This window comes from Lonchura striata, chromosome 2, assembly GCF_046129695.1.
Source record: "Lonchura striata isolate bLonStr1 chromosome 2, bLonStr1.mat, whole genome shotgun sequence".
NCBI classification, from domain to species: Eukaryota; Metazoa; Chordata; class Aves; order Passeriformes; family Estrildidae; genus Lonchura; species Lonchura striata.
This window is the reverse complement of record NC_134604.1, coordinates 23,394,080-23,417,914: the sequence shown is the minus strand read 5'-3', so window position 1 is coordinate 23,417,914 and position 23,835 is coordinate 23,394,080.

Genomic DNA, 23,835 nt, shown 5'->3' with positions numbered 1-23,835 from the left:
CACTCTTCTTCACCACTGAATAGTAATTTGATGGACACTGGGGTTACTACCAGCAGGACAGCCTTACAATCTAGTTGGCATGTCAAGAGCTACTGATTTTATTAGTGCCTCTAGAAACTTAGAAAAGGCAATCTCTAGGGTTTTGTAGCATGAATGCAGTTCCCAGAGCTGCTGCTACCCTGGCTGTCTTGTAGTGTTCTTGGAAGCAGCTCTGGGGCTGAAGGATGGCAAAATGACACCAGGCACAGCTCTAGCAGAAAAGGACGCTGCAGAGGTTTGTCTCCACACTGCAGGCAGGCTGGCAAATGAGCTGCCCACAGAACCTACTGCCCTGTATCCTACATGTATAGTGAATTGTTGGCTTGGTTTCCTGGAAATGTTACTTTGTTTTTTTCCTAAACACTGCTCTGAGATCAGATGAGAGCTAATTCTACCGGGTAAAACATAGTTCAAACTAACACTCAAATGTATCCAAGAAGAAAAACAAACTGTACTTGGCCTTTTCTGATGGCAACAGCTTGTTGGCTGCTTTTAGAGTTACAGCTGTACACAGCTATCAGTGATCAAGTGCTGCCAGGACACCCAGCAGCCACCCAGTGCTTTACATGCCTATAACTGTGACTTGCAGTTATTTTGTTCCTTGCTAGGGTGCTCTTATTGCCCAGATGTTGCTATAATACAAGTAATCTGCTCTGGAGTCTTGGTGGATGTTGTACAGGTCAATATGAGATGGGGCAGAAAATATAAAAAATGGGAGCACATCCCAACCCAACCTAGAAACTTAAGGGACACCTTCACAATCATATTCCTTCTATCAAATAGTATTTATATGTTTGCATAACCTCAACATTTCCAGAGAGGGACAGCAATAAGCATTTAAACTTGACTTCACAGCAGAACTAAAACTTAAATTTACGTGTCTCAGTATGATCTAGACTTGCCATATGGGAAACCTTGGCTGGAGGCAAGAGAATGAAAAAGCCTCAAATAATGAACTCAGAACAAAACAAGTGGAATGCAAGAAGAGCCTTTAAACAAGCATGGCAATACCATATTTTGTTTTAAATTATGCAGAAAAAATGGGAGTATAGCCAGAAAACTCAGACAGATGGATTTTCTTCTCTGTCAAACCAAACTAGCCTGCAGATTAATAACTAAAACAAGTATTTTTCCAGCACCCTAAGATGTTAATTTTCCCCTTCATTAAATGCACACTAATAGTGCAATTGTTGCACAAAGCTGGGTTGTACTTCTTTTAGCCAGTACTATAGATTTTCAGCAGAAATTTTTACCAGATTTTTTCCTTGCCTTCAATAACTGAAAACATTTCATAACGTGCTTACATAAAGAAAACTTACTCAAATTCTGATGGTTGCCTTAAAAAAGTGATGGCTCTTCCTCTGGTCTCAGTGTGACTTGTATTCTTTCCAATTTCTTTCACTAAATTTCATATCTAAGGGGAGGTTAAGACCTACCACTCTAACCTAGCAATAGATGTAAGTTTTGTGTTTAAGCCCTCAGGGGGTCTAACAGTTTAGTTCTCCGCCTATGATTAAGCAGGTCTAAAGAGAGGAAAAGAAAGGAGGGTAAAAAGAAGGAAGAGGAAATAAAAAGGAGAAGAAGAAGGAAGAGGAAAAGCACAAGAAAATGGAAAGGAGAAGAGAAAACAATAGTTTGGTTAACAATTTGGTTGTACAGATGTGCATTTCAATCTGAGCACTCTGCAACATACTTGGTTTGCTTGATTTGCCACCTCTGTTAAAGGTGAGATTTCATTTCACTGCTTAGCTTAATGTAATATTAATAAGAAGCATGACTAGGCAATCACTGGGAAACTAAATCTCTTTGGAAGAGAAGAACCATTCTTTAGAAAGGAAAGCACAGTAGGCCCCATGAGATAAGTCAGTCCTGATTCAGAATAATTAACAGTTTACATATAACTTTTACAGTACCCTGTAATTGTTTATGCCTTTTATGTGAGAGCTAAATAGTAGGGAGAAAATAACCTTTATGAATTCCTTGAAAACAGATATAGTCAGTTTTAGAATAGCCCTGTGGCATACACACTGTGTGACAGGTATAAATGTGGCAAAAATAGTAAAACTTGTAACCACAGTTACAAATTAGTCAGGAAATAAACATAAATTGCAACATATCTGACCGCCCAGCATTGGCTTTTTAAAAACCATTAAGGATCCAAAATGCAAATAAGGAAATGAAAATTGCTTCAATCATTGCCCTTAGGTTGAATGTGTAGACACTTTTGCAAATGCCATGAGGCACCTTTGGGCATTCTTAGGGATCTAATTGTGTTTAGAAATGTGACATTTGTCAGTTAGGAAGCAAGTTCTGTAAGCCAGCTGCTGGGATTATGATGTCGCCAGTGTATCAGTCTGTACACAGCCATGTCATAATTTGACAAACACATAGTTACAGCTTCCCATTCATCCCCTATGTTTACATCATTCCTCAGCCTCACAAAGTCCCAGTTTCTAAACTGAAATAGTCTTCAAGACACTAGCAGTTGTTTGGGATGAAAAAATGATCCCCAGACACTGCCAAGTGGAATTTTACTCTTTTAGATTGCAGTACTGCTTCTCAGAACACAACTCCTTAGGATCATCAATAACACCTTCCCAATGGAAAATGCCTGCCCTTGGTGCAGTGCTGAGATCTGTGGACTGCTGGGGTGCCTCCTCCCCCTTCTCCTGCCCTCACCTCAGGGCTCGAGGTGTTTATCACACTCCTTTCCTCACTCCTCCCTGAAGGGCAGCATTTAGTCTTTTACCCCACAGCCTCTCCCTGTGGCTGTGGGGCTCAGCTGTGTCCTGTGGTGGTCGTTTGGAGCTGTCTGGAACCGGCTGTGCCCAGCAAGGGACACCTCTGTCCTTTCCTCACAGGGGCCACCCTGAAGTCCCTGTGGCCAAAACCCTGACACCAGCACCAAATACAGTTGGTATTGCCAACAATTTTCACTGATGACTGGTCCATGACTGAGAGTTAAAAAGTGTGAACTGGTGTGTTGGAGGGAAAACGATCAGCTCCCACCACAATCAGTTTAAGGCATGTTGACAGGAGGCATGTGCACACTAATATGGAAAAGATACAAACAACCTATATTGACATTACTCACTATTTATTTCCATAGCTGACCTTCTGCTGGCCTTCCTCACCACCAAGCAGGTATATTCACAGAACCCTCTCAGGGACAAGGCAAAGCAATTTTCCACTGCTTCAGCAAAGTGAGAGATTACTTGATTCAATAGGTTCAGGGCAAAATCACTACATTTTAGTTGCCATCATATCTCCTGGTGTTTGAGGTCAGTCTTCAATCTGAAGTAGTTGTTCTCTAATCACAAACCTTCAAAACTGGAAAAAAGAAAAAAATCAACAAATTACTGTTCAGAACTGAGAAATTATTAAATTTTCACCCTGTACATATGACACAGGTTGACAACTGTAGATCTGTGCTGCTACAGTAACACTACCATCATCTACTTCTAAGTGGTGTGCCTCCATGAAAGACAGCACACAGGGCAAATTTATACCTGCTCATCTGCATCTACCATTAACATGGGTGTGCAAATATCTGCTTCTACCATCACCACATACAGCTTTCCCTGCAGTTATACTGGATATTGGAAATGCAGCAATATCTCATTTTGGTGTCTCTCTGAATTTTCATGCCAGTCACTTAGGTACTCATCATGTGGGAAGAAAAATTAAGTATCCTCCTTTAAGAAAAGCCACATTGTCTTAGAGACGACAGACCTCTGTTTTTCCACTCATCAAATATGTTTCCATCACACCACAATGAGCTTTTAGCATAGCTACACACTCTGGGAACAGTTTTGTGTCCCCTCTGCCCTGACACTTTTCTTGTTATGATAATAACCCCAAGTCCAGAGCATCAGCCATGCGGAAACTCTTCACCAGAAATCTAATTACAGCCATCCTCATGCCCACCACAGAGGACATTAGAAAGCTCTTGGAGGCAGAAAGTTTGGGAACAAAATGGATAAATACCATTAGGCACCAAGTGAAAAGTTCCTCCATTGCATGTTCCTGAAGCAGCTTTTCCGCAGGTAAGCAAGTAGAACAGCATGAGAGCAGAACAGCGTTCTGGCACTACTGCAGCTTGTACCAGCACTAGCTCTAAGCTTGAGCTGAAATTTCATACTAGAAACAGTTATTAGGGCCTCTTACAAATGTAAATCATAGGCAAAACAGCCATTTCAACAGGGTGTTTATGTTCATTTGAATAACAGTTCTAAAGTAACAGCTCTTTCATCCACACAGATATTTCTTGTGTCTTGAAGCTGGGATGAAGATCTGGGAACAAAATATTCTTGCATGGAAGAACAGCACTATTTGGTAATTAAGCACATTGTGATTCACAACACCAGAGGAATGCCAGCAAGGCAGGATTATCCTCTGATTAGGACAAAAAAAAAAGGATTCAGAAAACAAACCAGGTTTCTCTATGGTACTCTTGTGAGACTCTTTAAGGCTATATTCTCTGCCTACAAAACAGGAAGAACAGTGTTCCCTTGTGAGGCAGAGAAACTGATCTCAATTTGTGGTGTCCAGACTCTGTTCTATATGCTATTAAATATTATTACATGCTACTAATAAAGCTGAGTTTATTGTGGTGGCAGGTGCAATCAGTGTCATGACGTCCCAAGAATATTGTGTAAAACATAAGAAGAAGCAAAATCTGTAACAGAATGGATATCTAAGCTGGTTTTGGCTGAGAAAGTTAATTTTCTTCATAGTAGTTAGTACGGGGCTGTGTTTTGAATTTGTGCTAGAAAGAGTGTTGATATCACAGGGATGTTTTGCGCAGTGCTTGCACAGAGCCAAAGCCTTTTCTGGCTCTCACACCACCAGTGAGTGGGCTGGCAATGTACAAGAAGTAGAAAAGGGACACAGCTGGGACAACTGACCCAGGGATATTTCAGACCATCGTGTCCAGCATACAAAGCAAGTAGAAGAAGAAGGAAGGGGGGACACATATTACACATGATGAACACCTGCTGGCCCATGGGAAGTGATGAATGAAGGAACAAATGAATTCCATGTTTTGATTTACTTGCACACGTTGCTTTTACTTTACCTACTAATCTAGATCTCAACCACAAATTTTCTCACTTTTGCTCTTCAGATTCTCTCCCTCATCCCACTGGAGGGGGAATGAGTGAGTGGTTATGTGGTGTTTATTTGCCAGCAGTGATTAAACCACAAGAAATCTGAGGAAAACATGCTTTGTACAAATGTTTGAATGCTCCATGTACCATTGTGATAAATGGGATGTGGATTCTGGAAAAAAGAGTTGGGTAAAAGCAATTGGTCAAATAGAAAAAGGAGCACCCTGTCAAACAGCAAAACAAAGTTCCATGGCAAATATTTTCATGGTACATATCACTAACCTTCCTCTCCTATGTCAAGACCCAAAAAGAAAGAATAGGGTGTAAACATTTTCCATCTGCTCTTTAGCTTTACAAAGATGGAAGTGAAATGATGACTCTGAAGAATAGTATCTGAAACATACTAGCAAAACAAGCTAAGAAAAAGTGCCTGTAGCCAGAGCTCCCCTCTGCTGAAAACTTTGAAGGGTCACTTCAGTGAACCAGAAGAGCATACAAGAAGCAGCCAAAAGGCTTAATAAACTGAACCCTGAACAATCTAGGGAATTAGGAATTGTTTTATGTGGGTTTTTTCCTGAAGTTCACCACCTTGTCTACGGGAAGAAATAAATGAAAAGTTATTCTAGTGGTTATAGGCCGGTGAGGTGTGGAATGTGCCATGTGCAGCTGCCTGCTCAGCTACAGCTTTCACTAACATACAATACCACCCAGGCAGCTGCTGCCCTCAGTTGTGCTCCTAGTGTAGCATACAACCCTTTTTTTTTAAAGGTACTAAAATGCCATTGACCTAACACTGTAGCTGGAAAAACCCTCAGTTATCTTGTTGGATTATATCTCTCTTCAGATACAAGGAAGTGTAGATGAGGAGCTTTGGGTTTTTTCCATCCTAAATAGTCCTAAAATTCTATGAGATTATGCAAACACCTCTTCAAAAATAACATAACAAAATTTTCAGTTAAGGATAAACTAAAACATTTGAAATGAGACCCTGAGTCTTTAGATAATGGAAATTTGTGAAAACACATCTTAACATACATCTTTGCTTTTCAGTAGACCATGTTGCTCTCTCCTGACAGGATCAGAAGTGGTTAAAACTGTACCATCAACAGAATCTCCAGCTCACTGTGTGGAGTGTGCAGAATTCATGGATGTTTGAAATAAGGCTGGCATTTCAATAGGACTAGAGAACCACAAAGACCTTTAAGGCCTGTTACAAATTCATGTGGCCAGATGCCAAATACAGGGTGGTCCTGGACAGAGGAAGGATATGAACTTTTCCATGCTTATATTGTAATGAATTGTCATGTACTTAATGTGGTACTACTTTCTGTGGCCCAAGATCTTTATTTATTTCTTGTATTTCCCCTATAAATAACCCTGACTGACATCTTCTTAAGCAGAGAAACTGCACAGCAACATTGTTAAGGTTGCCACTCTGGACAATTGGTTAGCAAAGGTTTGAGTGTGGGGCTTGTGATCACACCAGGATAAATTTCATCTTCTCAGTCTAGGATCTAGTCCTCAGAAAGAGCAGTCCCAGACTGTGGTCATGCTCTGTCTGTGTTTACAAAACAAAATGGAAGGGAAGTTGACCTTGCCTGTAGAAAGGACCAAAGTGCAGACTCCCAAAGTCCCCGGCATACCTAAAATCAGCATGCCTGTTGTTTACAGTTTTCTTTTCAAATATAGAAACAGAGCCTTTTCTCATCTCACTTGTTCCTGGCTGCAGAAAGGTCTCCAGCTATTTATATGTGTTGTGGAGGTGCCAAAAGACACACAACACGGCTGGCAGCTTCCAGGGCGCTTGGCTCCGCTAAGACTGCAACTATCCAGAGTTTTTTAGGAGCTACTTTAGTCCGGCAAATCTTTTGTTCTGGGAGCACTTTGATCTGGGAATTTCTATGTAAATGTATTTCCTAGCCTGGTATCCTTGAGATTTCATAATTAGAGAAAAGGGGACAGAGCAGCTTCACATTCTTGATAGCCTTTTATCAGCTCCTTTATTTATTACCCATGAATGAGCTTGTTCAGATGTTTTTTACAGGTTTTTTAACCTTCCACATAAAATATGAGATTCACTGCAATTTGGTAAATTGTATATAGTTTTTATGATGTGTTTACATAGCCTGCATCTTTGAACCTATTGAAGAAAAGATGTATCCAGAGACCATAGCTAATTGTCCATTCTGCCAAGTACAATGTGGTTTATAGTTTCAATTAATATAGGTTTGCGATGCTTCTCCAACAAATACAAAAACTTTGACTTTCTTAAAAAATTAATATTATGAAGGAAGTTTGTAGTGAGATTAAAAATTTAACTTCTGCTTAGGCCTCTTGACTCAGAGACCTAAACAAAGTTAGTTTTAATTTCCCTCTCTCCTTTTTACCTTTTTATTTTTAAGCTGGGAAAAGAAATCAGAAGAACATAATAGATCAAACCATAACTGGTTCACGTAACTCTTATCTTTTTTTTTTTTTTTTTTTACTTTAAAAGTCTGTAAATCAAAGAGAAGCTGAAAAGACTGAGAACAACTTAATTTGGCTTTCCATTCTTTCTTGTGATACGGTTTGGGTTTTCTATGAACTCTCCCATAAGTAGGACTCAGTCATGGTGAAACACTTTTGTCCCTTGATGTTTCTAGGTAACCTCAATGAAAAGCCATGAAGAGTGATAACAAAATACTGCCAACACATCAGTCATGCACTGTACGATAAAAATAAGTTATTTTTTGTGTGTACTTATCTTTAAATGTAAGAATATTTGTCAGTTCAAAAGAGCTGGGAAGGGTTACATAGATTATTTATTTGTTACACATTAATGCTGTCCTCTTTTCCAATTTTCCCAGCATATTGCACCTTTCATATGCCCTTCTCATTCAGATCCCCTTCTAGTATCACCACAGGCTTACACATCAAGCAGAATTCTTCCTGCAGCTTCTGATGAACCACCTCATAGCTGTGTGGCCAACCTCCTAACTTGCCACTTGAGAACCCATTTGTGCTTCTGGGTGCTGTAGTCTGATGTGAAGGTGAACCTCAAACAAGAAGTGACAAGTAATGCTTAGGCCTAGCAGCTGCTTCAACTACTCACCATGGGTCATATGCAAACCTTTACTTGGGACCAGATGGGTATTTTAAGAACCACAGATGCACAGCTGGAAAGTAGCTGGAAAGTAAGATCATGGAGCAGATCTTCCCAGAAACTATACACGGAAATTAAGGAGCAGATTGGTGACAGCCAGCATCGCTTCACTAAGGGCAAATTGCTCCTGAAAAAACTTGTGGCTTTCCATGATGGGTGAGGGCATTGGTGAATGAGGGAAGAGTAACTGATGTCATCTACCTGGCCTTGTACAAACAAAGCACGTGACACTGTCCCACACAACATCTTTAAAACATCCTCTAAAGTGGAGAGGCCCAGACCACACCACGGTGGAGAAGGATTTGGATGGATGGTCACCCTCAGTGCAGTCACTGCCCGATGTCCCAGTGGGGACCAGCAGCGAGTGCCATTCCTCAGGGGCTGGGGCTGGGACAGGGGCAGTTTCACACTTTTGTTGGCTGCACGGACAGTGGGACTGAGCTCACCCTCAGTGAGTTTGCCCACAACACCAAGCTGTGGGGTGCAGCCAACACGCCAGAGGGAAGGGACACCATCCAGAGGGACCTGGACAGGCCTGAGAGCTGGGCCTGCACAGACCTCCTGAAGTTCAACAAGGCCAAGCACAAGGTCCTACACCTGGACCAGGTCAATCCCAAGAGCAAACACAGACTGAGAGCAGTCCTGAGAGAAGGACTTGACAGGTGTTGGTGGACAAGAAGCTCAATATGACTCGACTCTGCGTCCACACAGCCCAAAAAGCCAGACACATCCTGGGCTGCAACAAAAGCAGCATGGCCAGCAGGTCAGGGGAGATGATTTTGCCCTACTCTGGGTCAAAATAGAAATGCATTTTGTCTTCTCTGCTCTGGTGAGACCCCACTTGGAGTTCTGCATCCAGTTCTGGGGTCCCCAACATAAGAAAGATGAGGACCTGCTGGAGCAGGTCTGGACGAGGGCCAGGAATATGGTCAGAGAGGGATGGAGCACCTCTCCTACGGCAACAGGCTGAGAGAGTTGAGGTTGTTCAGCATGGAGAAGAGAAGGCTCCAGGTAGAGGTTAGAACAGCCTTTCAGTATCTAAAAAAGGGGAAAGGGGCTTGTCACAGAAACTGTAGATTAGATATGAGGAAGACATTCTTCATTATGTGGTGGTGAGACACTGGTTGACCAGAAAAGTTGTGGATGTCCTATCCTTGGTTGTGTTCAAGGCCAGGCTGGATAGCACCCTGAGCAATCTGGTCTAGTGGAAGGTGTCCATGCCCATGGCAGGGCTCTTGGAGCTAGATGATCTAAGGTTTCTTTCACCCCAAACCATTCTAGGATTCTGTGCTGATACCAGCTGCAAGGGATGGCACACATCAACATTAGCTTTGAATAGAATGTGGTGTTTCTTAGCACAAATTCAAGTGCACTGCCACAGGCTGTCCAAGCCATGACGAAGCAGCATCTCACACAGACAGCAAATACTAGTGGGCTCTCTCTAAGCAGCAAAAGCATACAGAATGTTAGAGGGAAATGTCAGCATATATGGAGCAGGCAGATTCAGCCTGGAACTAGAAAGCTCTGAATGGATTGTGGGAGCAGGGAAAAGCTGCTGGCATGGGAGGAAACAATGAAATGAAGAGAAAAACCAGCTCAGGGCTAGAAATCATAGCGAGGGAAGCCCATGTACAGACCCTCCACTGAGCTTCTGGATATGAAAATTGGGCAGAGCCTTGAGAAACCCTCAGCACACTGACTGCTCTGACTGAAAATATGAGTCATCAGCCCCTAGGATGACTCATGGATGCTCTCCTCCACCCTGAGTGGCAAATGAAAATATAGATGAAGAGGAAGGTCAGGCTGAGGACAGTGCTACAAGCCAGGGAATTTCTCAGCCTCTCACTATGTGAACACTCGTGTCATGAATCCTTTCACATTCAGCAGTTGGTGGCTGAGGAGGAAACAGCAGTGACCATCTGGGGAAGGAGAGCAGTGCTATACTCCCTCATGTTGCCTACCAGGGAGGGAGACATTTTGGCAACAGAAGAAAGCACCTGAGAGACAGAAAAAAGGCAGCTGGTATGTGTAGGTATTTAGCAAATGAACTAGAAATAAGAAGGGGAAAATCACAAAGGAGTTTGCGTACCTTGGTTAATTGAGTTACAGCTGTGAGGATAGCACTGCCAGGCTGAAATCCTGGCCTCAGAGTCACTGAAAATCTGGCAACAGACCTGAGAAAATCTGTTTTTCACCATAGCTTTAATGCCATGTGATACAGAGAAACAACCAAGGCTCAAGGTCCAGGCAAATGCTGAGTTGCATTACTGGCCAGGTGGGTGCAGCCAGGCCAGATCTCTCCAAGGACCTCTGCTCCAATGGTACCCAGTGCTGGGAAGAGAGGCTCCATCCAGGCTGTGCCTGGGTCCTGCAGCTGAGGCAAGTCAATGTGCTGACAGGGATATACAGGCTCTGGGAGCTGAGCTTATAGACATCACCTTGGCAGTTGCCACACAGCCAGCCCATAGGGAGCTGCCTGCATCACTGCTGCTAGACTCCCTGCTAGTGTGGCATCTGTATTTCATTAAATTCCCATCACCTTTCTTTCAGTCCAGACTGACTGTGAGGGGACAAAGCTGCTTGTGAGCCATTAATGCTCACTGGACTGGCGCATTCCCACATCAAATCATGCCATTCTTGCTTCTCACCTCCCATGTTTTTCCCTTACATCTGTTAAGACTACAAGTTACTGGAGCTGTGACTTCATCTCGCTGTTTGTCCAACAAGGTCTCCATTTCCTTTAATTCCTGGATCTACCAGGAGACAATATTAAAACATTCACATGTTGTCTTGTCACATAGCATACAATTGGCTTTCTTTGTAATGAGTTTTTCCTAGTCTCTTGGGCACTGGTTGGATCATATTCTGTTCCCACAACAAAGTGAGTCAGGTCGTTCCAGTAGCATGTAAGAAAATTATTAACACAAATCTGAGCATCAACATTTCAGCTTCTTTTCCCAGACCAGTGAAATTCAGCATTAACTCTGGGCAGTGAAGCATTCACTTTACTTACATCTTCTTTAATTATCTTCAGCATGGAATCCACCTCCTTTTCCATTCCTTTCAAGTAGCTTTTGGCCTCCAGCTAAAACAAGGCCCTTTCATTCCCCTTTTTTATCAAAGCATTGTCCTGATCACAAAGCCAAAGAATGTCAAGATAAATATAATTTTGCAGATACACTCAATGGTCATGTAAATGAATGAATGCTCAGGAGAAAGCATGCTTTATGGGCAACAGACAAGTTAATAGGAACTTGAGAGACTTGGCATTGCCTTTGTGCCTCTCATTCCTGCCTCAGGACAGTTAAGGGTTTGTGATTCCATAGTCAGCAGTGGTTATTGACTGACTGTTCTGAGCCGTAAGCTTTTCTATACAGACTGAGTACTGCATGGACTCGTCCTTCAGAGATGCTTCCCTCTTCTCATTCCTGTACAGAGTCAGTTTTCACTGCCTGCCAGGTCCATGCTGCTGGCAGCCAGCTGAAAGGAGTGGTCCAAAGTACTGGAATCGTCTGCCAAGAACTGAAATGGTCTTCCCAGGGAGGTGGTGGGGTCACCATCCCTGATGTGTTTAAAAAAAGACTGGATGTGGCACTTAATGCCATGGTTTAGTTCAGGTGTTGGGGCATGGGTTGGACTCAATGATCTTAAAGGTCTCTTCCAACCTAGTGATTCTGTGAAAAGCCATCATTGGCAATTCATTACATGCATGGGAACACAGCCAGAAGACAAGACAAAAGGAGCAGAGGTCTCAATGGGATACTGTGGCAAGGCTAGAAATGTTTTCCGGTTTCCAAGAACCAGCCCACAAAGGGGAAGATAATAATATGTGACTGCTGTCCTGAAGGTTTTTAATATGCCCCTAAATCTCACAGAAAATACAGGAAAATTTGAGGTGTTTTGAAGGCTCTGCTCTAGTTTCTCTACTGTTGATGCTTTGTTATTAATATTTTCTGAGGTCATGTTCCTTGGTTTATACCAGTATGATATGCGTATACTAAGCTGTTCTACAATAAAAAAATTAGAAATCAAAGGCAAATGGCTCATCTAGACCAATACTTGCCAATTTGCATCATAAAGTGGATCTCTCAGAGCAATATTCCATCTCAGAAAACTACTCTGTTGCCACACTTCATAAAAAGACATAATGGCAAATTTTCCCCATGTCACAGTACCCCCACTTGTGCCATGTTCTCTAACCAACAAAGGGGTAAAATAAGATTAAAAAAAAAGTCTTTATGCCTTGTGGCAACAGTCCTGAAGCTTGATGGCCTATTTTAGAATGTGCAATTTTAAGAGCTCTGCTTGTTTAGCCCAGCCAAGGAAAAGGCTGGCACAAAATATAATGATCCCAGGCATATTTACAGGGAGGATACACTGGGGAGAAAAAGGAGCTAATGAAGAAAAAAGGGCACAAGAACAAATGGGAATACATGAGCCACAATAAAATTGGGTTGTAATTAGTAAACAATTCTACCTGTACTGTTCTGGAAGAACTTCCCCGGAAGAGAACAGTGGGGAAAGAAAACATGGTTATTTTTTAGAAAATATTAACATTAGTTTAGGAAAGTTTTATCACTGTGTGGCCTGATGGCTATGAAAGCAGAGGATCATTTCAGGAATCTCCTAGCTCTATGTACTTCTCTTTCCTGACTGTTTACATTTATTCTGAAAACAGGCTTCCTCCGAGGGTTTTAGGATACACTGAATCTTTTTCATCAAACTTTAATCTTGAGATACAGACTCTGCAGACTTGACTAAAAAGCCAAAAGTGATTTGCTCAACCAAATCAACCCGATGTCTGTCCAAAATCTGATTCTCACAGGAATTAAATAATATGGCTGGCAGTCCCCAGCAATCTGAAGTGGTCATTGACTACCCGTTTATAATAACTCTGTTAACCTCTGCCAGTGGCAGAAAAAGTGCTCGGTGCGAGCACATCTTACAGTTTTAATTCATTTTCTTCCAGACGCGGCAGTCCCCATCCTGCGAGCCCTCTAGCGGTGCCTTCTGTGCTTGTGCCCGGGCCACCATCGGCGTGGGCGCTGCCACCGCCACCCCCCGCCTCCATCTGCTCAGTGCCACACGACTAAAAGCCACAACAATTTCCATCCCCACGGCACATCTGTGGCGTGCGTTTCCTGCTCTGATGGAAAGCCCAAAGGAAAATACCCCCAAATTTTCTGTTTCCCTCACAAATACTTGGCCTGGCTTAACAAACAGTATTATATTGTCTTACAAATCACACCAAGCTGACACATGACAAGTTTGGTACATGAGAATCGGGCCGTGATGGTGCACATGAGCACCAGCATATTTCTGTGCATACCGTATGTGAGCTGTAGGGCAGAGGAGTAAAACACAGCTGGAAACAGCCCTGCAGTGCTGCTGGTACCCAGGGATGCTGCAGAGCCTACCAGAGCCACCCTGCTGTGTCCCCAGCTCGCTGCCAGCAGCCTTGCTCGGTGCCCTCCCAGTGGCACGGGGCTCTGCAGCTCTTTGTCTGCTCACATCCAGGAACTCCATAACTGCTGGGATAGATATATATTTTTTTTTAAATGCTGTCCCTGCACAGAGACCTCCATTGTCACTGCTGCCTGGCCACAGGGGGAAAATCCAAAGAGGCACTTTGCTGTATTTCTATTTCTGTCTCCTGGACTGCAAAACACCTCATCGTTTAGCCAGTTCCTTGCTGAATTCTGACTTTTACAGCACTAAATATAGGAATAGTGCACTGTGCAGGGCCTAAATTTAGCATTGCTGCGTTGGAATGGGAGGTACCTCATTACTGGAGGCAGGAAAGCTAAACCACTGCAGGCAGGGAAACTTGGGTGATGCAGTAACAGCCACTGCTCTGTTGTGCCACTCCAGGAAGGAATTGAATTAGAAAGTTCAGTTCTAGGTTTGATTTTTCCTTTTTTAATACAATTGTTCAATGCCTCAGTGAGGTTTTCCAGTAGTTCACGTCCTCCAGAAGAAATTATATACCTCCATATTATTACTGTAAAAACATTTAGGAATATTCCTTATTTAAATTAATGCGAGAATTTTAAATAATGCAGGTCAAATGTCAAGGTTTCAGGCATCTGAGCTTGTTACAGTTGCCATGTAAATCCTTGCATAAAGATCCTCAGAGGTGGTAAATCATGACTACCTGCCCTAAGCCTGGGCAGGCTTTTCAGGAATGTTAATCACTGCTAAAAAAAGAGGGCCAGTCATCTCACGGTTGCAGCCTTTCACCTTTCAGTCAGCAATTCTAGCATAGTTGGCAGGGGACACACGACCTGGACTCTGTTCCTAAGATGTGCTATTCGCTGCAGATTAGTCACCAGAACTCTATTTCCCTGTCCATTAGCGGCAGGTGGCAGAATTTCCTCTGTGCTGCAGAACATTTTCAGAGCACAGTGACAAATTAAAACCATTACCCTGGCTCCTCTCTCAAAATCACAGAGCCCTGAAAAGATTTTAAAGACAGGATTTCGACCAAAATGCTATGCAGGAAAACGCCTGCTTGAAAAGATGTTTCCTAGCAGGTGTCATCAGTCATGAATCAGGAAAGGCAGCCAGGTGAGTGCTAGAGGCAGCAGACGGGGCTGTGAGTGCATCATGGGAGATGTAGTACAAGGTTTTGTCAAAATTCTACAGGGTCCCATTTTTCCTTTACTATTCTCATTTACCTACAATGCTCACCAATACAAAACAGGGCAATGAGATCATCTTCCATGTGAAGAATTATTATTTAATAGGAAAACAAACCAAACCACCACTAATTTAATTATTTCATCTTCATACAGGTGATGATGATACACAAACTACACAGTGGAGAAGATGACCTGTTCTAAAAAGAAAATATTGTTGGGATCCATCAAATTTGCTTGTCAGACTAAAACATAAGGTGGAAAAACACCCTTTCATGAGTCCACACTAGATTCAGCCCTGGCTAATCCATGACAAGTGACAGCTGCACAATCATTTTTCTGCTGACTCCTGACAAAAGTACATTATTCATTGGATACCTAATGTCCATACTGGGAAGGTTTTTTTCACATACTTCTATAGCCCAACTCCTTTATATGCCAAAACATTTTGGCCCTTGTTAACTTTCAAGCTGTGCCTGTGAATTGTCTGGGAGCATATTATTTGGCTGAGGCCAAAGCAGATAAGTGACAGTAGCTGAGCACTTGTGGGAAGATGGCTGGGGCTGAAAAACAACAGTACAGAAATTACAGAGGAAAATAAAGTGGGATGGAACGTGGTCAGTACACCCGACCTCCCACACACAACACAGTCTAAGGAGGGACTCAGGGGTGGAGCAGAATGGAAACACCGTGGCCATACTCTATCAAAATCCTTGCAGAGGAGGGACCTCAGTGGTACTTTCTAGCCAGTAACTTGCACAACAGCTGAAACCCAAGGGAAACAGAGGAAGATTCCTGCTGTTGAATCAGAAGCTGTAGTGAAATCACTCTCCTTGGACTAACCCATGTGCCCATGCAACACTTTTCTTGTGTGACCACATGGAGGTATCTGCCCCAAGGTATGACCACCCCTCAGTAATTCAGATGTATGACTAAAGTCACTCAAGCTCAAGATAAATGTAAGGAAATAGTATAGAAGTGAGTCAAGAATGGGAAGAAGTTGGGGAAGACTCCATTGTGACTTCTGGGATCAGCTGACAGGCTGAACCTGTCTTCTTCCCCTCAGGGAACCCCTATTGGGTAAGAACTGTACTCTACGCACACTGAAGGATCATCTTGAGCTAACTTTTGTTAGGGATTAGATCTTGTTAGTATGCTTGTTATTCTATTGCTTTGAATATGTTTTTGAAGTGAGATACCACCAGCATCAGTCCTTAAACCTGTTGCAATTATATTAATAAAGAATGTTATTCCATCACCTGTTAATGGGAGTCCTTCAAGCACACTGGCAGTGGGTAAAGATGTGGCGATCCAGGAGAAGGTTTCTCAGGCATGTGACCCTAAACAAGTCAGTCAAACCTCCCTTCAACATAGTGAACTGCTCAGTCAAGGGGCCCTGTAACAAGACATTGACACACTGGTTGGGCACAAGGGTCCTAGTTTTCCTGGGGAGCTAACAGACTTATCAAACACTAAGGGGTGGAACAAATCTCCCCTTTTCATGTGACAATATTATAAACAAAACCATACTCAGCATATAGAAACAACCTCTGGGACTTTTTATTAGCACACATACAGTCACTGAGTTTAAAATAAGGAAACCAAATTTTCCCTCAATGCATACAGTAAATAACCTTAAGTCAAATACTGCTTGGTCTCACTCACAACCTCCACACATCTACCAGACCTCTCATACCCCATTATTACAAATTTTGGTGCTTGTGTCACTGACACATTGAGGTGTAGGAGTAGATAAGTCTTCAGAAAGGAACAATCAGCAGGATTTTAAAATTCAGGATACGTTTGGCATCCATCTGTTTACACTTTCTCTTATCTCTTTATGAACAAACCATGCTCCCCCGGTCTCATGCACAGCGAGCCTTGGACCTTCAGAAGGCCTTACAAAAACACCTTATGACTGCATATTCATGAAGTAACTATCAAAAGAAAGAAAAGGAGAAGAATATAAATTAATTGAAACAAAATTAGAAAGCATGGGGAAAGGAAGGGACTCCATGCAGGACCATCTATAATTTGAATATTTTTGTAGGTTTTGCTTCTGTCCCTGAGAGACTGAAGATAAGGTAAGTCCTTAAATTAATCCTCATGACCCTGATACTCTTTCCATATTGTAAATATTTCAACTAGTGTAAGGAAAGATGTTACCAATTCCTTCAAAACCTCTGCCCTCTCTAACACTAAGGGGTCATGAGCACAAACCCAGCGACTAAAACATTAGAGATAATATCCTGCTTGTACACCTGCTTCCCAAGATCCTTTTCTCACACTTCTCACATGTACTAAGTGGAGATTTCAGATACTAATTATTCACAGCTATACAACATGGCCAGTGACAGCACATCTGGAAATAAGCATAATGAAACATGCAATATTATACCATAAAGCAACGCTAACAAAACAAAAAAGCCCAACAAACAAAACATGTCTATGTAGAGAAAGAAACAAAAAGAGATAAAACTAAGTAAGTTGAGCTAGGTGATCAGGAGTTCCCCGCTCAAAGACTCATATCAAGATTTTTCATCTCAAGTAACAGTTCCAGGCTTATCTAATGCTGTAGGCCATAGCTCTTAGTCTTCTATATTTTCAAAAGACGAGGGAGATTTTATCCTTTCCTGGTTTGGGCTGATGATTTTCTGTGTAATAACTTGCATGGTGTTGTTTGGGATTTGTGACCAAACCAACATGGATAACATGGGGATGTTTTTGTTACAGCTTCCATAGGTAGCATTTCTGTGGGTCATATCTGTAGGTATTTCAGCTGTAAAAAAAGGCATAACATTTACCTTGCTCTCCATACTACTGTGAATTTTTTTAGATATTTGAATATTATTCTTACTGTTGGCATTACCATCTTTGATTTAATTTTAATAAAGACACTTCCTCTTTTTTAGCTTAGCACTTGGCATCCCTATCAACATGAGTATGTACTCACTTTCAGCTGTTATGTAGACAAATGTATTAATTTAATCTTTAAATCAATGTCAGCTGGGAGAGCAGATTTATGAATGTAACTGAAGATCCCCAGCTCTTTTGTTGTGCAAAGCAGATTGTACAGCTGAGCTCTGCCTTCTCCAAGAAGAACCTCTCTGAATTCTTCTCCAATGCTGTATCAATAGATTTGGAGATACTTTCCTATTTCCTTATTCCCTTTCCTGTATGTATGAGCAGCAAAAGCACACAGAAGGAAACACAGGGGAAGTCAATCAACTCTTGCTCACATCAGCATTGACCACTGAAACCTCTGTAATAGAAATTTCCTCAAAAGAAAACATTTCCCCACCTGCCTATGTATCTGACAGGCAGAGTGAAAGAGAAATGGGCTAGGTGGCCTTCCAGCTTGCAAACAACCTAAATGGTGATATTGCAATGTGCTATCAATATTGTATAGCTAAACACACAGATGTGACTTAACACCTCTATGTAAAAATCTGATATGAAATGAGAAATCTGATAAGAAACAAAAAATCTGATATTATCTTTGCAACATTTACAAATAAATATTTATGTCGTTAGATAGACCTACAACATAACCTGAAATTGTTTGCCATAATGACAGCTTTGTTGTCAGACTGAGGAGTCTTCTTCAAAAGTGCCTCTGGGCACCTGTTTGGCTTAGACCTTTCAGCTGTTTACTTAGGTTGTGGATTAGTCCTTCACAGAGTATTCTTTTGTTATATATTTGTTTATTATCTGCCACAATGGTTCTTGGTGCAGGACTGGAGTTTCTGGATCTTATTTTGATGACAAAGAAAACGTTGCCTTAGGCCAAAAATATCTGTCCTTAAGCTTTCAACTGAAATGATTGCTACACTTATATGGGGCCAATAGCTCTGAAAAATTGATGAAATCACTGAAAGAGACAAGATGTGCAATGCTATTAAAGGATCACCTATGATGCAAATTGTATAAAAGAAAAGATGCAGTCAATGCCATTTCCTTTGGAATCAGAAGTGGCCAACTGACCCTACCTTCCATAGCAGCCAACAAATGCTTGATGCAGGACTTTCAAAAATGCCTTGTAACTACTTGTCCATGAGGTGATGAATTGCTAGACAAAAAAAAAAAGTGTGAAGAATCTTCAGGTATGAATTCTTGATAACACTGGGAACAAGATGAAAAAGAAGAAATATAATACATTACCTAGCTTGAATGTTTGTGCCAGTATTCAATCTTTAACTTATAAGATAATTTATTAATCCGACAGAACCTTGATGTCATTATCTTGCTGAGCCCAAGACAGCGTGTCAATGACCACAGTATGTCATTCAATAATAATTCTATTAAAATAGGAGTACACAACTTGAGTAAAAAAGACAAAATGTGTACAATCAAATACTCCATATGTATATTCCTTTCATCTTGTAAAAACTTTCTGTATTTTTTTCCAGTTTGTCATATCAATTTTAAACAATAAGAGCAGAGGAGTCAAGATTGATTATATGGAGAAGGAAAGAAGAAAGCACAAATGCCATCATCCTGTAACAAACCACGAAAACGGACAGACGTGTTTTGGATCACATCATTGTCAGAGATGTTAGTTGCACATTATTTTGCTTGCAAGGGATAAAATGAAAGCAACTGGTGAAACAACAGAGCCTGATTCAGGATAAATTACAAGAGTTAAGACAATAAAAAGGTCCATTAGTGAATCTTCTTACTTTCTGCACTTCAGTCAGTCTGAGATGGGCTTAATGCGTTTATTTCCCATTTTACCCGTGGGTTTATCTCCTGTCTTTTTACAATGTAACTTCATATCTCCACTTAGACTACATTAATAAGATCATGAAAAGAAAGTCAAGCTCTATCTCTCTTAAATGTACATGAAATAGCTTTTTAAACTACATCTTTTTAATGACATCATTTTGCAAAGTTACTTTGCAGAATTCTTCTGGATGAACCAAAACTTCTAATCCTGTATTTAGATTCCTCATTGAAGAGGTGCATTTTACCACACTGAGAAGGGCTGACTTTCTTTAAATAAGAGGGAGTTGGGCTCTATGTTTATGAAATTGGTTGATCTAAAGTTCGAGTTTCTTAAGAGCTTAAGAAGAAAGAAGTCAAAGCTTTCTTTGATCAAAACCTCAAAGACTGACATTAGAAACAGCAAAGGAAACAATAAAATGAAGCAAACAAAACAATATTCCACAACTTCTGTCTGCCAATTAAACCTCCCAGTGCTAAAAATGGGGCAGTATATAGACTAGCTTATCAAATACTTTTTTTAAAAAATCAGAGATTTGAGTTATTGCTCTCCAGTTTATAAGATGTTTACATATCTAAGTGGCTCAACATAAAGGAAGCATAACTTTGAAGTTCACAGGACAACTCTTTGCAAGGAAGTAAGGAGGTGTGGATTTGCCACCATGAATTTGCATCCCATTGGTAGTTTCATGGCCTAAATAAGCTCAAGGACATGTGGGGATGGAGAAGATTTACTGCCACCCAAAGTCCTCATCCAGAACAGTCTTTTAACCAGCATCAGTTAAACACCCATATCCAGCACTGAGTTTAAACACAGGGTGGTATTTTGGGTATAGACAGACAAGAAATAAACCTCTTAAGTTAGTTTCAATAGGAGGAAAAATGACATTTCTGTTGACATGAGAAACCTGAGCTCCCACTCCAAATCACCCACACCAATTTTCTGTAATAACTACTGACTACTTATTATTTTCTTTTGTTTCAGCAATCTTTATATTTAATAAGGTAGCTTTATATTTTTTTAAACTTTAATTTGTAATAAGCAAACAAGGTAGAGAAAAATAATTTATTCAAAGTATTAGAATATAGGTTTCAAGTTTTTCTCTGATTATATTATTATACTTATAGAAATGAACCTATTTTGTATTTCAAATGAAATTAACATAAGAAATGTTAATAATTCATTTTAATACTATAAAGTAAGACATTTTAAACTATCATTTATTGACTCATCCAGCTTTTGTAAGTAGTTACAGTAGTTAATTTTTTTTATTGAAAGAATGGGGAAAAATACCTTTAATTAAATTATCATTTTCCTCTTTATTTATAAAATACAACAAATAATTCCCTGAATTAAGAAACTTTCTATTCATCCAAATGCCAGCACCTACAGATTTTCTATATTGGCATATTCACTGCTGTTATCCAGAATTCTTTGAAGTTCAACTTTTACTGAATATTTTTAAACTTTCTCAGTGTGAAAAATCTATTAAGTCATATTAGAAATTATTTGGAATGCTGTTGTTGAATGTATAAATCTGTGTTTCAGTCTTCTTCCAAGATTAACTTGATAAAAAGAGTAAACAGAAAGGCAATTGAGCCAGAAATTAAACATTTAATTCTCCTTTTCCTAAATCTACTACAGTGGGAATATTAGAATGGAAAGAATTATTTTATGGTTGCTTAAGGATACACAGAATATCTTTATCAGACAAAAAAGACCCCCAGCCATACCATGTAAAGATTTTAATTTGATGTCAACAATCAAATATTAAAGTATTTTATGGTTAGCACTACAATTCTTGATTTCAGAAAATGTGAGTACCAATGTCACTGAATTAAAACATAATTTTAAACTTATTGATTTAAAATTCACATGACTTAGAATCAATCCTTAGTAGATCCTGTTGAATGAGACCCTGACGGCTATAAAATTATTTAATCTGATTAAGTTTCCTTTGTTCTAATTTGAAAACCAATTGTGAAAAACCTTCTGAAATAATTTATTGTATGAAGTATGATTATTATCATTAATATTATTTATAAAATAACTGTGAGTCAGCAATGGGTTATCAATAGATAATTTTTCCTCTGAGAATCCCAAACTGAAATTTTGAGTTGAATTTTCTCAGCCTCAGTTGTATACATTATACAAGTCACAATCAATCTTCCATTTCTACATCGGAAAAGCACAATTTTTAGGTTTAGTTTTTGAGCAGAAATGCTTGTGTGCCTGAAACTTTTCCCACTTCTGTTCTCTACCTTTCCTTTGGTACATCTTATGTAGACCTCTGACAAACACTCACAGAGGAGATCTTTAACAAGCAGCAGAAATATTATAGGAACTTGAGTCTGTCCCTTTCAAAATACATCTGGAACAATGTTTTAATGCCAAATTGAAAAATTTAAGTGTAAATCCCTTCTGAGCAGTAGGATATACTGAATCCAGAAGCAGCTGTCTATCCCCAGCAGCAGTGCAATATTTGGACCCATTTAATACAGAGATATCAGCAGTTTTCAAAGTAAATGATGATGCAGGATGAAGCTATTGTCCTGTCACTAATCACCCCACAGTGAATGCCCTTCTAAATAGATGAATCAGTAAAAGAAAGTCATTATTCAACTGAATCTGTCTTGCAGAGATCTGAAATATGCAGGAGAGTACATGTAAATTAGACTATGTACTCTCCCTATACAGAAAAATTGGTATCCATACTTCTATGCTCAAATGTTACAGTACAGCACTATTTGGTTTCTTCACAGAGATAAAAACAGAAATTTCCATTTCTGTACATGCTCAACTTATTCTAATGTACAGCACATGAGGGAGGTAGAAACTTGTAGAGCACAGTGTCAGTTCCTAGAGTTTGTATCAGCACAAGGCTGCTCCTCACTGGAGGTGCTCCAAGGTGCTGCCCTGTGCACCCAAGGTCCTGATGGTGTATTCCACAGGGCTTTCCTCATGATGTGGAAGCACCACTGCCCCCAGTTTCCCCAACCCACTCATGTCTCCAGAGCATCCAGTGTCCCCATTGGCAGCACTGCTGGTCCCCAGACCACACCCAGCCCAGCAAGTCTGCAACAGCTCTGGGTAGAGACCATGCAGGCACAGTACTAGGTCCATCAATAAATTGAACTTAGACAATTCTCCACACATTTATAGGCAAAGCAGACCTCTAAATAGCCAGGAGATAGCCCAAATACCATAGAAGAACCTCACAGGAAACAACTTCCCCCTAATACGTAATCTAAACCTACTCTCTTTTAGTTTGAAGCCATTCCCCTTTGTCTTGTCACTACATGCTCTTGGAAATAGTCTCCTCCATCTTTCTTGCAGGCTCCCCTCAGGTACCGAAAGGCTGCAATCACCCTGAAGCCTTCTCTGCTCCAGGCTGAACAATCCCAACTCTCTCAGGCTTTCCTCATAGGAGAGGTGCTCCGTCCCTCTCATCATCTTGGTGGCCTCCTCTGGACTTGCTCCAATGACTTTGACCTCATTTATCTTAGAGAAGGTAGTGTAGGCAATAGAAAAAAACAGTGTCCTCTATCAGTAAACAAGCCAGTGCACAGAGAGCAACCAGATAATCTCACACTAGACCTGGCAGGTATCTTTCCTCTCAATAAAATAAGCCAGCTCAGTTTGCCCTTGAAATTCATTTTATTAGACTCTATATCCCCAAGGCAACCAAGCCTCTAAATCCTTGAAATTTCCTTCTCTCCTGCCTTCAACAGCTCTGTCCAGGGAGAAGATGCTTAGTACTTGCCTGACAGTTTCTTCTCTTCCCTTTTCTTTCTTTTCCTCTGGCTCCTCAAGCTAGCCAGCTCTCTGAGGTTTAAGGCCTTGGGTTCATGGCAAACCTTTCAAACTTTTTTTCTCCCAAGGTAAAGCTTAAATCACAAAACAGGTATTAGGCAACAAGGAAGTAGATGACCTATTAAAGGCTGTGACTTAGAGTGTCTAGACTGCAACTACCTCTGTCCACTTCCCCTTACAACATTCTTTGGAAGTTCTACATTCCCTCCCTACAAGCTGGTAAGTGCTTGTAGGAGGATAGCACAGTAGCACTGTGACAAATTTCATTACTCTCTGCACAGGCCACCTATATGACAAGCCAAGGTAAGGAGAAAGGGGGAGCATCCTCCATGACCCAGATGTCACCCCACTCAGAGGAGAAGCAATGAACAC